General features: G+C 52.4%; 3 non-coding genes across 3 annotated transcripts; all 3 read left to right on the forward strand.

Annotated features, from left to right (window-relative positions):
- Positions 1 to 1,927: 1,927 nt before the first annotated feature.
- trnat-ugu (transfer RNA threonine (anticodon UGU)) lies at positions 1,928 to 2,003 on the forward strand. The gene has a single exon. It is a non-coding gene; the product is annotated as a tRNA-Thr (tRNA).
- A 7,011-nt stretch (positions 2,004 to 9,014) lies between these two features.
- On the forward strand, positions 9,015 to 9,087 carry trnat-agu (transfer RNA threonine (anticodon AGU)). Its single transcript has one exon. It is a non-coding gene; the product is annotated as a tRNA-Thr (tRNA).
- Positions 9,088 to 11,647: 2,560 nt separating this feature from the next.
- trnai-uau (transfer RNA isoleucine (anticodon UAU)) lies at positions 11,648 to 11,720 on the forward strand. Its single transcript has one exon. It is a non-coding gene; the product is annotated as a tRNA-Ile (tRNA).
- Positions 11,721 to 14,427: the final 2,707 nt, after the last annotated feature.

The raw sequence follows: 14,427 nt of genomic DNA on the forward strand, positions 1-14,427 counted from the left end.
CCTTCCCTCTCTCTCACTCCCTCCCCTCACTCTCCCCTTCCCTCTCTCTCACTCCTTCCCCTCACTCTCCCCTTCCCTTTCTCTCAATCCTTCCCCTCACTCTCCCCTTCCCTCTCTCTTCCTCTAATAGATCCCCACCTAGTGGACTATCGATGTAATAACAACGACTGACACGCTCCTCTCTCTCTCCTTCTCTCTCTCTCTCTCTCTCTCTCCCCTTCCCACTCTCACTCTCTCCTTCCCTCTCCCTGCCCTTTCCCCCGCTATCTCCCCTTCTCCACTCTCCGCTCCTCTCTCTCCACTCACTCCTCAATCTCTCTCCTCACTCTCTCTCTCTCTCCCCTTTCCCTTCTGACTTTCCCCTTCCCCCTCTCGAACCCCTTCTGGCTCGAGAGACAGTGAGCGACAGAGAGAAAGTGATAGAGAGACAGAGGGAGTGAGAAAGAGAGAGACAGAGAGACAGAGAGATTGAGGCAGAGTGTGACTGAGTTGCCTTGGGATGTTTTACTACGTGAAAGACTCGATATATCGATGTTGAGAAATGAATATTGAAGAGACGGAGGCAGGAGTCTGGGGGATGAGACACAATCTGAGCGTTTCACTGACCCCTCCTCATTCTTCAAATGAAAAAACTGGCTCCTCTTCACCTGGCCAGGCTGTGGGTTCATTGTTCAGCTTCCCGTCTGAGACTGGAGATGGGAAGTGTTTTCGCGTTCGAGTGGCTTTCTAATCTGGTCACTGGCTTCACGTGAACGGGTGCCTCAGGTTCCTGAGCCCCTTTGTCAGTGGCCCCCCCCTTCCTTTTGCTGGGACTGGCGGGTGAACCTTTACATCCTGGGTTTTGTCACAGACAGCCGCCATGTGGTCTCCAGAGTTTTAACAAACCAGCGTTTTCACGTACCTGCACAGGGAGATCCCATCACAGGGAAAATACCCTCAGAGACAAACCCTACAAAGTCCACGCAATATTCTCGACTGAGTCCATTCTTTAACCAGAGACTTTGCGATCTATTCACTCTCTCTCCCCTTCCCATCTCTCCCTTTCCCCTCTCTCTCCCCTGCCTCCTTCCTCTCTCCCCTTCCCCACTCTCTCTCTCACCCCTTCCCTCTCTCTCCCCTTCCCCTCTCTCCCCTTCCATCCCTTATTCCCCCCTTCCCCACTCTCTCTCTCAACTTCCCCCTCTTTCTCATTCCTTCCCGCTTTCTCTCTCCTCTTCCCCCTCTCTCTCCCCTTCCTCTCTCTCCCCTTCCATCCCTTATTCCCCCCTTCCCCACTCTCTCTCTCAACTTCCCCCTCTTTCTCATTCCTTCCAGCTCTCTCTCTCTCCTTCCACTCTCTCTTTTCCCTTCCCCGCTCTTTCCTGCTCCTTCCCCTGTCGCTCCCAGCACAGGTGGCACCATAGCTCAGGGGTTAGAGCACTGGTCTTGTAAACCAGAGATCCTGAGTTCAAATTTCCCAGGAACCCACTCTAAATTAGCTCAGTATTTAAATTCACTCTCAATTAACTTCAAGCCTGTCTCTCCCCTTCCAAATATCACCCTTTCTACTCCGCTTCCCCTCCCTCCTCCTCTCTCTTTCTTTTCAGATTCTCCCCTGCTCCCTCTCTCTAACCTTCCTTTCTCTCTCCCCTGCCTCCTCCCTCTCTCGACTTCCCATCTCTCTCCCCTCCCCCTCTCGCTCTCTCCCATTCCCCTCTGGCTGATTCCTTCCCATTCCCTCTCCCACTCATTCCCCTCTCTCCCGCCTTTTACAACTTCCAAGCACTAATCTCTCTCACAGAGCCGGCACAGACACGATGGGCCGAATGGCCCTCCTTGTGTGCTGTAAGATTCTGTCAATGTTCAGGGATGAATCACCGAGAATGATTATTCGGGCCCCACCTCCTTGTTAACAATAGTAAGATGTAAACATGAGCTGGTGTTACAGGTGGCTCCGTAGCTCAGGGGTTAGAGCACTGGTCTTGTAAACCAGGGGTCGTGAGTTCAAATCTCACTGGCCGACTCAAAATTAGTTCAGCAATTTAAATTCACCATCAATTAACAAGGGGTTTAAATTATAAATATTAAACAGCTCTCAGTCAGGATCTTCTTGACTCTCTGTCCCTTTCCAAATCTCTCTCTCTTCCCCATCAAGACCCATTCTACATCTTTTTTCCCCATCGCTCACACATTCCCCTCTCCCCCCTTCCCCCTCCCTCGCCTTGTCCTCTTTCCTTCCCCTCTCTCTCTCCCCTTCCCCTCCCTCTCACTCCTTCCCCGTCTCTCCCCTTCCCCTCTCTCTCCCTCCTTCCACTCTCTCTTTTCCCTTCCCATCTCTTTCCTGCTCCTTCCCCTGTCTAGTTCAAAGCAGGTAGATCCATAGCTCAGGGGTTAGAGCACTGGTCTAGTAAACCAGGGGTAGTGGGTTCAAATCTCACTGGGGCCTACTCAAAATTAGTTCAGTATTTAAATTAGCAAGGGCTTTAATTGTAAATATGGGTCAAATACTTTATTTGGATGGAGAGTGACAGAGTTAATTCAGAGATGAGGGGCTTGAAGTTCAGGAAAGATAACTTTGATGGTGTGAGATGTGAATAGACTGGCCAGTGATCCTTAAAGGGTTGATATTGGATTGACAATGGCAAACATTTAAAGATCACATGGATGAACTCCAACAATTACACATCCCTGTCTGGAGTAAAAATAAAATGGGGAATGTGGCTCACAAGGGAAATGAAGGATAGTGTTAAATCCAAGAAAGAGGCATATAAATTTGCCAGAAAAAGCAGCAAACCTGAGGACTGGGAGAATTTTGTAACACAGCAGAGGAGGACAAAGGCTTTAACCAGGAGGGGGGAAAATAGAGTATGAGAGGAAGCTTGCAGACAACATAAAAACTGACTGCAAAAGCTTCTAAAAAGATTAGTGACGACAAACATAGATCCCTTGCAGTCAGATTCAGGTCAATTTATAATGGGGAACAAAGAAATGGCGGACCAGTTAAACAAATACTTTGGTTCTGTCTTCACGAAGGAAGACACAAATAAGTTTCCGGAGGTACTCGGGGACTGGGGGGGGGGGGGGTCCAGTGAGAAGGGGGAACTGAAGGATATCCGTATTAGGTGGGAACTTGTGTTCGGGAAATTGATGGGATTGGAGGCTGATAAATCCCCGGGGCCTGATAGTCTGCATCCCAGAGTACTTAAGGAAGTGGCCCTCAAAATAGTGAATGCATTGGTGATCATTTTCCAACAGTCTATTGACTCTGGATCAGTTCCTATGGACTGGAGGGTAACTAATGTTATGCCGCTGTTTAAAAAAGGAGGGAGAGAGAAAGCGGGTAATTATAGACCGGTTAGCCTGACATCGGTAGTGGGGAAAATGATGAAGTCAATTATTAAACATGAAAAAGCAGCACATTTGGAAAGCAGTGACAGGATCGATCCAAGTCAGCATGGATTTATGAAAGGGAAATCATGCCAGACAAATCTTCTCGAATTTTTTGAGGATGTAACTCGTAGAGTGGACAAGGGAGAACCAGTGGATGTGGTGTATTTGGACTTTCAAAAGGCTTTTGACAAGGTTCCACACAAGAGATTAGTGTGCAAAATTAAAGCACATGGTATTGGGGGTAATGTATTGACGTGGATAGAGAACTGGTTGGCAGACAGGAAACAAAGAATCGGGATAAACGGGTCGTTTTCAGAATGGCAGGCAGTGACTAGTGGGGTGCCGCAGGGCTCAGTGTTGGGACCCCAGCTATTTACAATATACATTAATGATTTGGATGAGGGAATTGAGTGTAATATCTCCAACTGGGTGGCAGTGTGAGCTGTGGGGAGGACACTAAAAGTGTGTAGGGTGACTTGGATAGGTTAGGTGTGTGGGCAAATGCATGGCAGATGCAGTATAATGTGGATAAATGTGAGGTTATCCACTTTGGGGGCAAAAACATGAAGGCGAATATTATCTGAATGGCGGCAGATTAGGAAAAGAGGAGGTGCAACAAGACCTGGGTGTCATGGTACATCAGTCATTGAAAGTTGGCATGCAGGTACAGCATTTTTCTCTGCCCTCCCCATCACTGTTATGATCAGAATAAATCCACGGGACCGTATCGTAAGCTGAAACTATTGTGACCTTGGTCTCTTTATTGAGACCCCAGAGTGGGGAAGCAGCATGGTGGATCACCTTATGTCCCTGCTTGTCCCAGGGTGCACAAGTGACCCTTAGGCCTCCCACAGGTGTGCCCCCTAGTGGCAAGTCTGACATATTGGTGAGGTTTAGGTGCATACATAACATCACTCCCCCCCCCCGCCCCCTCCAAAGGCTTATGTACCAGTTATTTGCAAGTTGAGGCGATATGACGCCCTGTGTCCCCGGGTCGATCACCTGATTTTGAATTCCTGGCCTGGGTGAGTTGGTCGGAACGTTGCTGCCCGGCCGAGTGCCTGGTGTGATGGGACAGACGTGGCCAGGTCCTTTCACAATGGTGGCCTGCTTATCGATAGTTTGCAGTCTGGTCTGGTCAAAATGCTTTCTGCGTTTGCTCAGTACATGGTTTCACAACCAAACACTCCATTTTCATCACACACACACACACACTCCATTCCCCTCTTTGTCTCACACAGTGCTCTCGGCCCCATCTGGGGGCCCTGAATATTGTCCACGTCACTTATTCTGATGTGGCGTGGAGGGGGGCCGTACGATCGTGGTGCATTCTCTGCTGATAGCAGGCGGAAGGCTCGGTCCTGAGCGACTCTGTCCGGTGACTGCGTAGCAACCCGGGACAGCCGGGGTCTGTAGGGAGTCTACCGCGACACGTGTGGTGCTCGGCTTGGTGATCTGGGCTGCCCGCTGCGGACTATTGTCGCTGACCCTAAGGCCTGGAGAGCCCAGGATGGGCCGATACGGCCCTGAGACTTTCAGTGGTAGCGGGAGGCCGTGTGGTCCCCCGTGGATCCTGGGACGTAGTACGGAGGTTCCCGCACCACCGACTGTGTGTAGCCTCCCTGCCTTTCTTTGTAACACGTTGCAGGGTTTGCCCCACAGGGTGGGGGGGGCAATCTGATGGGATGAGCATTACGTCTTTGCGACGGATAAGCTGCAACACTCCCGTCTGGCGGTTCGCCGTGAGCAGGCGGTAATGTGATAACACATCACTTGCTGCAAGTACTTTGTCAGATACATATACGACCGGTTGGTGTTCACCCGCTACTTTGGCTTGTTTTAACGTACCCCCGACCCCATATGATAGTACATCATTGGCCGCGAAAGAACGCTCACATGGGTTCCACAGTGCAAACAACTTATTGGAACATAGTGGGTTCCTGGCCTTCTCAGCGGCCCCCCCCTTTACCTTTGCACCAAATCTCACTGGGGCCTATTCAATTTTGGCTTCTGTTACTGAATTGACCGTCAAGAGGCGACAGGCCGACACCATCAACAGGAACCACTCACTCCGCACTTTACAATCTGCCCACAGCACTTTCACTTCCCACCCCCAGTCTGTATCCCACCTTTTCCACATCCAGTCTCAGAGACACCGATATATCATCGACTCATAGAAACTTACAGCACGGAAGGAGACCATTTCGGTCACCTCAGGACTCATGTTTCGAGTGGGAGCAAGTCTTCCTCGATTCCGAGGGACTGCCTATGATGATGATATGATCCCAGCCTGATCCCACTTTCCAGCTCTCGGTGCGTAGCCTTGTAGCTTACGGCACTTCAAGTGCACATCCAAGTACCTTTTAAATGTGGTGAGGGTTTCTGCCTCTACCACCCTTTCAGGCCGTGAGTTCCAGACCCCCACCACCCTCTGGGTGATGGAATGGAGGTCTCCCCTCAGCCTCCTCTGTTCCAAAGAAAACAACCCCAGCCGATCCAATCTTCCCTCGTGGCTAAAATTCTCCAGTCCCGCCAACATCCTGGTAAATCTCCTCTGCACCCTCTCCAGTACAATCACATCCTTCCTGCGATATCCTGACATTTCCCAGTTCCTGCCTTCGCTGGTTTTAGGCTCAAGATGCGGCAATGGACACAAGATGATCCAGTTGGGATTTTCCACAAATAATGAATCCCACGGCCACATCGGTTTGACCCTCGGAGGGCACTCTGTAAATTCACCAAATTTATTAAATGCACACCTTACCCCCGCCCTGTGGTTACGCTCGAACTGTACACAACACTGGTTAGGCCACAGCTGGAGTACTGCGTGCAGTTCTGGTCACCACATTACAGGAAGGATGTGATTGCACTGGAGAGGGTGCAGAGGGGATTTACCAGGATGTTGCCGGGACTGGAAAACTTTAGCCATGAGGAAAGATTGGATAGGCTGGGGTTGTTTTCCTCGGAACAGAGGAGGCTGAGGGAAGATTTAATTGAGGTGTATAAAATTATGAGGGGCCTGGATAGAGTGGATAGGAAGGACCTATTTCCCCTTAGCAGAGAGGTCAATAACCAGGGGGCACAGATTTAAAGTAATTGGGGGGAGGTTTAGAGGGGATTTGAGGGGAAATGTCTTCACCCAGAGGATGGTGGGGGTCTGGAACTCACGGCCTGAAAGGGTGATAGAGGCAGAAACCCTCACCACATTTAAAAAGTACTTGGATGTACACTTGAAGTGTCGTAAGCTACAGGGCTACGGACCGAGAGCTGGAAAGTGGGATTAGGCTGGGTAGCTCTTGGTCGGCCCGTGTGGACACGATGGGCCGAATGGCCTCCTTCCATGCTGTAAATGTTTATGATTCTCTGATTCTCTCTCTCACTCCTTCCCACATTCTACCCGTCGTAAACTAGAGGTGATCCAAAATTTGGCTGCCCCATGTCCTAACTCGCACCGAGTCCCACTCACCCATCACCCACTGTGCTCACTGCCCCGTGTCCTAACTCACACCCAGTCCCACTCACCCATCACCCCCTGTGCTCGCTGCCCCCGTGTCCTAACTCGCACCGAGTCCCGCTCACCCATCACCCCCTGTGCTCACTGCCCCGTGTCCTAACTCGCACCGAGTCCCACTCACCCATCACCCCCTGTGCTCGCTGCCCCCGTGTCCTAACTCAAACCGAGTCCCACTCACCCATCACCCACTGTGCTCACTGACCCTGTGTCCTAACTCACACCCAGTCCCACTCACCCATCACCCCCTGTGCTCGCTGACCTACATTGGCTCCCGGTTAAGCAACGCCTCGATTTCAAAATTCTCTTCCTTGTTTACAAATCCCTCCATGGCCCCTACACCCCTCCCTATCTCTGTAACCTCCTCCAGCCCGACACCCCTCACTATCTCTGTAATTCCCTCCAGCCCCACAACCCCCCGAGATGTCTGCACTCCTCTAATTCTGCACTCTTGACCATCCCTGATTATAATCGCTCCACCATCGGTGGCCGTGCCTTCTGTTGTCTGGGCCCCAAGCTCTGGAACTCCCTCCCTAAACCTCTCCACCTCTCTACCTCTCTTTCCTCCTTCAAGATGCTCCTTAAAACCAACCTCTTCACCTGCGCTAATTTCTACTTTTGTGGTTCGGTGTCAAATTTTTATCCCATAATCCTCCTGTGGAGCACCTTGGGACGTTTCACTACGTTAAAGGCGCTATATAAATATACATTATTGTTGGTGTTCCCTCTGTCTCTCCTCTTCCCCGTCTCTCTCTCACTCCTTCCCCACACTCTCCCCTTCCCTCTCTCTCACTCCTTCCCCTCACTCTCCCCTTCCCTCTCTCTCACTCCTTCCCCTCACTCTCCCCGTCTCTCTCTCTCACTCCTTCCCCTCACTCTCCCCTTCCTTCTCTCTCACACCTTCCCTTCACTCTCCCCTTCCCTCTCTCTCACTCCTTCCCCTCACTCTCCCCTTCCCTCTCTCTCTCTCCTTCCCCTCACTCTCCCCTTCCCTCTCTCTCACTCCTTCCCCCACTCTCTGCTTCTCTCTCTCTCACTCCTTCCCCTCACTCTCCCCTTACCTCTCTCTCACTCCTTCCCCTCACTCTCCCTTTCCTTCTCTCTCACTCCTTTCCTTCACTCACCTCTTCCCTTTCTCTCACTCCTTCCTCTCACTCTCCCCTTCCCTCTCTCTCACTCCTTCCCCTCACTCTCCCCTTCCCTCTCTCTCACTCCTTCCTCTCACTCTCCCCTTCCCTCTCTCTCACTCCTTCCCCTCACTCTCCCCTTCCCTCTCTCTCACTCCTTCCCCTCACTCTCCCCTTCCCTCTCTCTCACTCCTTCCCCTCACTCTCCCCTTCCCTCTCTCTCACTCCTTCCCCTCACTCTCCCCTTCCCTCTCTCTTCCTCTAATAGACCCCCACCTAGTGGACTATCGATGTAATAACAACTACCGACACGCTCCTCTCTCTTCATCTCTCTCTCTCTCTCTCTCCCCTTCCCCCTCTCACTCACTCCTTCCCTCTCCCTGTCCCTTTCCCCCGCTTTCTCCCCTTCCCACTCTCCGCTCCTCTCTCTACTCACTCCTCAATCTCTCCCCTCCCTCTCTCTCTCTCTCTCTCTCCTTTCCCTTCTGACTTTCCTCTTCCCCCTCTCTAACCCCTTCCGGCTCGAGAGACAGTGAGCGACAGAGAGAAAGTGATAGAGAGACAGGGAGAGAGACTGAAAAAGAGAGAGAAACAGAGAGAGAGTGAGTGAGAGAGAGAGAGAGAGAGACAGAGAGACAAAGTGATTGAGAGACAGAGAGAGAGTGAGAAAGAAAGACAGAGAGAGAGAGACTGAGAAAAATACACAGAGACACAGAGAGATTGAGGCAGAGAGAGAGTGAGAAAGGAAGACAGAGAGAGAGAGAGAGAGACTGAGAAAGATACACAGAGAGACAGAGAGACAGAGAGATTGAGGCAGAGTGTGACTGAGTTGCCTTGGGATGTTTTACTACGTGAAAGACCCGATATATCGATGTTGAGAGGTGAATATTGAAGAGACGGAGGCAGGAGTCTGGGGGATGAGACACAATCTGAGCGTTTCACTGACCCCTCCTCATTCTTCAAACACACAGCACTAACTGGGGAATGACCCACAGCCCAGGGCAGGTGGTTCCATAGCTCAGGGGTTAGAGCACTGGTCTAGTAAACCAGGGGTCATGGGTTCAAATCTCACTGGGGCCTACTCAAAATTAGTTCAGTATTTAAATTCACTGTCAATTAACAAGGGCTTTAATTATAAATATTAAACATCTCTGAGACTGACCCTGGAACAACAGGCTCCCCTCACAACATTCTCTCTCTCTCTCTCTGCTTTACATGTTTTACATCTTTTTTCCGCTTTCTCGCTTTTCCCGTCTCTGACATTCCCATCTCTCACCCTCTTCCATCCCCCACTCTCCCCTGCCCTCTCTTCCCTCCCCTCCCTCCTCTCTCTCTCTTTTCCCTTTTTTTTCAGATTCTCCCATTCTCCCTCTCTCTGTCCCCTCCCTCTCTTTCTCTCTCTCCCCTCCCTCTCTCCTCTTCCCTTCTCTCTCTCCCCTTCCTCTCTCGCCTTCCATCTCTTTCTCTCCCCTTCCGCTCTCTCCTATTCCCCTCTCTCATCCTTTCCTCTCTCTCTATCTCTCTCCTTCCCCCTCTCTCTGTCCCCTCCCTCTCTTTCCCCTCCCCCTCTCTCTCTCCCCTTCCGCTCTCTCTTCCTCCCTGTCTCCCATTTCCAACACTCTCTCACTCCTTCCTACCTCTCTCCCTTTCCCACTATCTCGCTTTCCCCGTCTCTCACTGTGATATATTCACAGAGCACAGCACACACAGCTCCTAACAAGGCAGGCAGCTCTCTCGGAAGCCTCCGGAAATCTGCCTGGTTCTGTTTAATTATTAACTCTGCAGTTGCAGTACACAATATGTCCACATCCACAGTGTGGAGCGACAAACATTACAAGCTTACAGACATTACACTCACTCATTCCCCTCTCTAACCCTCTCCCCTCACTGTCTCTCCTTCCCCCTCTCTCCGCTTTTCACTCTCCGCTTTCCTCTGCTTCCTCCCTCTCTTTCGTCCCCTCCCTCCCCTCCCTCCTCTCTCTCTCTCTCTTTTCCATTTCTTTTCAGGTTTCCCCCTGCTCCCACCCTCTCCTCTTCCCCTCCCGCTCTTTCACATTCCCAACTTTCTCTTTTCCCTTCCCCTCTCTTTCCCTCTCCTTCCCCACTCTTTCTCTCCCCTTCCCCTCTCTCTCTCTCACTCCTTCCCCATCACTCCTCTCAACATCTCTTTCACCTTCCCCCCACTCTCTCTCCCCTTCCCTCTCTTTCCCCTCCCCTCTCTCGCTCTTGACTTCCCTCTCTCTCTTCCATTCCCTTCTCGCTCACTCCTTCCCCTCTCCCTTTTCATTTTCTCCCCTCCTCTCTCTCTCCTCTCCCTCACCTTCTCTCTCCCCTCCACAGTCTCCACTCCCCTCCATCCTCCCTTTCATTCCCTCGCTCTCGCTCTCCCCTTTCCCATCAGACTCTCCCCCTCCCCATCTCTCCCACCCCGCCCTCTCTCTCCCCTTCTCCCTCTCTCACCCCTTCCCCCGCTCTACCCTCTCCCCTCGAGGGACAGAGTGAGAAGGTGAGAGACAGAAAGAAAGAGACAGAGACAGAGAGACAGAGAGAGACAGAGAGATTGGGGCAGAGTGTGACTGAGTTGCCTTGGGATGTTTTACTACGTGAAAGACCAGATATATCGATGTTGAGAGGTGAATATTGAAGAGACGGAGGCAGGAGTCTGGGGGATGAGACACAATCTGAGCGTTTCACTGACCCCTCCTCATTCTTCAAACACACAGCACTAACTGGGGAATGACCCACAATCCAGGGCAGGTTGTTCAATAGCTCAGGGGTTAGAGCACTGGTCTAGTAAACCAGGGGTCGTGGGGTCAAATCTCACTGCAACCTACTCAAAATTACCTCAGTATTTAAATTCACCGTCAATTAACAAAGGCATTGATTATAAATATTAAACAGCTCTGAGATTGACCCTGGAACTACAGGCTCCCCTCACACCTTTCCCTGTCTCTCTGCTTTCCAGGTCACAACCTGTACTACATTTTTTTTTTAACTCCTCTCTCACTTTCCCGCAATCTCACTTTCTCCATCTCTCTCTCCCCTTTCTCTCTCTCTCTCTCCCCTTCCCCTCTCTCTCCCTCCCCTCACTCCTCTCTCTCCCTCTTTTGCCTTTCTTTTCAGATTCTCCCCTGCTCCCTCTCTCTCCCCTTCCTTTCTCTCTCCCCTGCCTCCTCCCTCTCTCGACTTCCCATCTCTCTCCCCTTTCCCTCTCTCTCCCCTTCCCCTCTCCTCCCTCCTCTCTCTCACTCTTTTGCCTTTCTTTTCAGATTCTCCCCTGCTCTCTCCCTCTCCCCTTCCTTTCTCTCTCCCCTGCCTCCTCCCTCTCTCGACTTCCCACCTCTCTCCCCTCCCCCCTCTCGCTCTCTCCCATTCGGCTCTCTCCCATTCCCCTCTGTCTGACTCCTTCCCCCTCTCTCTCCCATTCCCTCTCCCACTCATTCCCCTATCTCCCTCCTTTTACAACTTCCAAGCACTAATCTCTCTCACAGAGCCGACACAGACACGATGGGCCGAATGGCCCTCCTTGTGTGCTGTAAGATTCTGTCAATGTTCAGGGATGAATCACCGAGAATGATTATTCGGGCCCCACCTCCTTGTTAACAATAGTAAGATGTAAACAGGCGCTGGTGTTACAGGTGGCTCCATAGCTCAGGGGTTAGAGCACTGGTCTTATAAACCAGGGGTCGTGGGTTCAAATCTCACTGGGGCCTACTCAATTTTGGCTTCTGTTACTGAATTGACCGTCAATCGGCGACAGGCCGACACCATCAACAGGAACCACTCACTCCGCACTTTATAATCTGCCCACAGCACTTTCACTTCCCACCCCCAGTTTGTATCCCACCTTTTCCACATCCAGTCTCAGAGACACCGATATATCATCGACTCATAGAAACTTACAGCAGGGAAGGAGACCATTTCGGCCCATCGTGTCCGCACCAGCCGACCAAGAGCTATCGGCTGGGCGGGGCCACATCGTCCGCATGTTCCAGACACGAAACTCCCAAAGCAAGCGCTCTACTCGGAACTCCTTCACGGCAAGCGAGCCAAAGGTGGGCAGAGGAAACGTTACAAGGGACACCCTCAAAGCATCCCTGATAAAGTGCAACATCCCCACTGACACCTGGGAGTCCCTGGGCCAAAGACCAGTCCGCCCGGAGTGGAGGAAGTGCATCCGGGAGGACGCTGAGCACCTCGAGTCTCGTCGCCGAGAGCGTGCAGAAACCAAGCGCAGGCAGCGGAAGGAGCGTGCGGCAAACCAGTCCCACCCTCCCCTTCCCTCAACGTCGATCTGTCCCACCTGTGACAGGGACTGTGGTTCCCGTATTGGACTGTTCAGTCACCTCAGGACTCATGTTTAGAGTGGGAGCAAGTCTTCCTCGATTCCGAGGGACTGCCGATGATGATGATATGATCCCAGTCTGATCCCACTTTCCAGCTCTCGGTGCGTAGCCCTGTAGCTTACGGCACTTCAAGTGCACATCCAAGTACCTTTTAAATGTGGTGAGGGTTTCTGCCTCTACCACCCTTTCAGGCCGTGAGTTCCAGACCCCCACCACCCTCTGGGTGAAGGAATGGAGGTCTCCCCTCAGCCTCCTCTGTTCCAAAGAAAACAACCCCAGCCGATCCAATCTTTCCTCGTCGCTAAATTTCTCCAGTCCCGCCAACATCCTGGTAAATCTCCTCTGCACCCTCTCCAGTGCAATCACATCCTTCCTGCGATATCCTGACATTTCCCAGTTCCTGCCTTCGCTGGTTTTAGGCTCAAGATGCGGCAATGGACACAAGATGATCCAGTTGGGATTTTCCACAAATAATGAATCCCACGGCCACATCGGTTTGACCCTCGGAGGGCACTCTGTAAATTCACCAAATTTATTAAATGCATACCTTACCCCCGCCCTGTGGTTACGCTCGAACTGTACACAACACTGGTTAGGCCACAGCTGGAGTACTGCGTGCAGTTCTGGTCACCACATTACAGGAAGGATGTGATTGCACTGGAGAGGGTGCAGAGGAGATTTACCAGGATGTTGCCAGGACTGGAAAACTTTAGCCACGAGGAAAGATTGGATAGGCTGGGGGTTGTTTTCCTGGGAACAGAGGAGGCTGAGGGGAGATTTAATTGAGGTGTATAAACTTATGAGGGGCCTGGATAGAGTGGATAGGAAGGACCTATTTCCCCTTAGCAGAGGGGTCAATAACCAGGGGCATAGATTTAAAGTAATTGGGGGGGGGTTTAGAGGGGATTTGAGGGGAAATGTCTTCACCCAGAGGGTGGTGGGGGTCTGGAACTCACGGCCTGAAAGGGTGGTAGAGGCAGAAACCCTCACCACATTTAAAAAGTACTTGGATGTACACTTGAAGTGTCGTAAGCTACAGGGCTACGGACCGAGAGCTGGAAAGTGGGATTAGGCTGGGTAGCTCTTGGTCGGCCGGTGTGGACACGATGGGCCGAATGGCCTCCTCCCGTGCTGTAAATGTTCATGATTCTCTGATTCTCTCTCTCACTCCTTCCCACATTCTACCCGACGTAAACTAGAGGTGATCAAAACCTCGGCTGCCCCGTGTCCTAACTCGCACCGAGTCCCACTCACCCATCACCCCCTGTGCTCACTGCCCCGTGTCCTAACTCGCACCGAGTCCCACTCACCCATCACCCACTGTGCTCGCTGCCCCCGTGTCCTAACTCGCACCGAGTCCCGCTCACCCATCACCCACTGTGCTCACTGCCCCCATGTCCTAACTCGCACCGAGTCCCGCTCACCCATCACCTCCTGTGCTCACTGCCCCGTGTCCTAACTCGCACCCAGTCCCGCTCACCCATCACCCCCTGTGCTCACTGCCCCGTGTCCTAACTCGCAACGAGTCCCACTCACGCATCACCCCCTGTGCTCACTGCCCCGTGTCCTAACTCGCACCCAGTCCCGCTCACCCATCACCCCCTGTGCTCACTGCCCCGTGTCCTAACTCGGACCGAGTCCCACTCACCCATCACCCCCTGTGCTCACTGCCCCGTGTCCTAACTCACACCCAGTCCCACTCACCCATCACCCTCTGTGCTCGCTGCCCCGTGTCCTAACTCACACCCAGTCCCACTCACCCATCACCCCCTGTGCTCACTGCCCCGTGTCCTAACTCGCACCCAGTCCCGCTCACCCATCCACCTCTGTGCTCACTGCCCCTTGTCCTAACTCGCACCCAGTCCCGCTCACCCATCACCCCCTGTGTCACTGCCCCGTGTCCTAACTCACACCGAGTCCCGCTCACCCATCACCCCCTGTGCTCACTGCCCCGTGTCCTAACTCGCACCCAGTCCCGCTCACCCATCACCCACTGTGCTCACTGCCCCGTGTCCTAACTCGCACCGAGTCCCGCTCACCCATCACCCCCTGTGCTCACTGCCCCGTGTCCTAA

Source organism: Pristiophorus japonicus, unplaced genomic scaffold (assembly GCF_044704955.1).
Source record: "Pristiophorus japonicus isolate sPriJap1 unplaced genomic scaffold, sPriJap1.hap1 HAP1_SCAFFOLD_523, whole genome shotgun sequence".
NCBI classification, from domain to species: Eukaryota; Metazoa; Chordata; class Chondrichthyes; family Pristiophoridae; genus Pristiophorus; species Pristiophorus japonicus.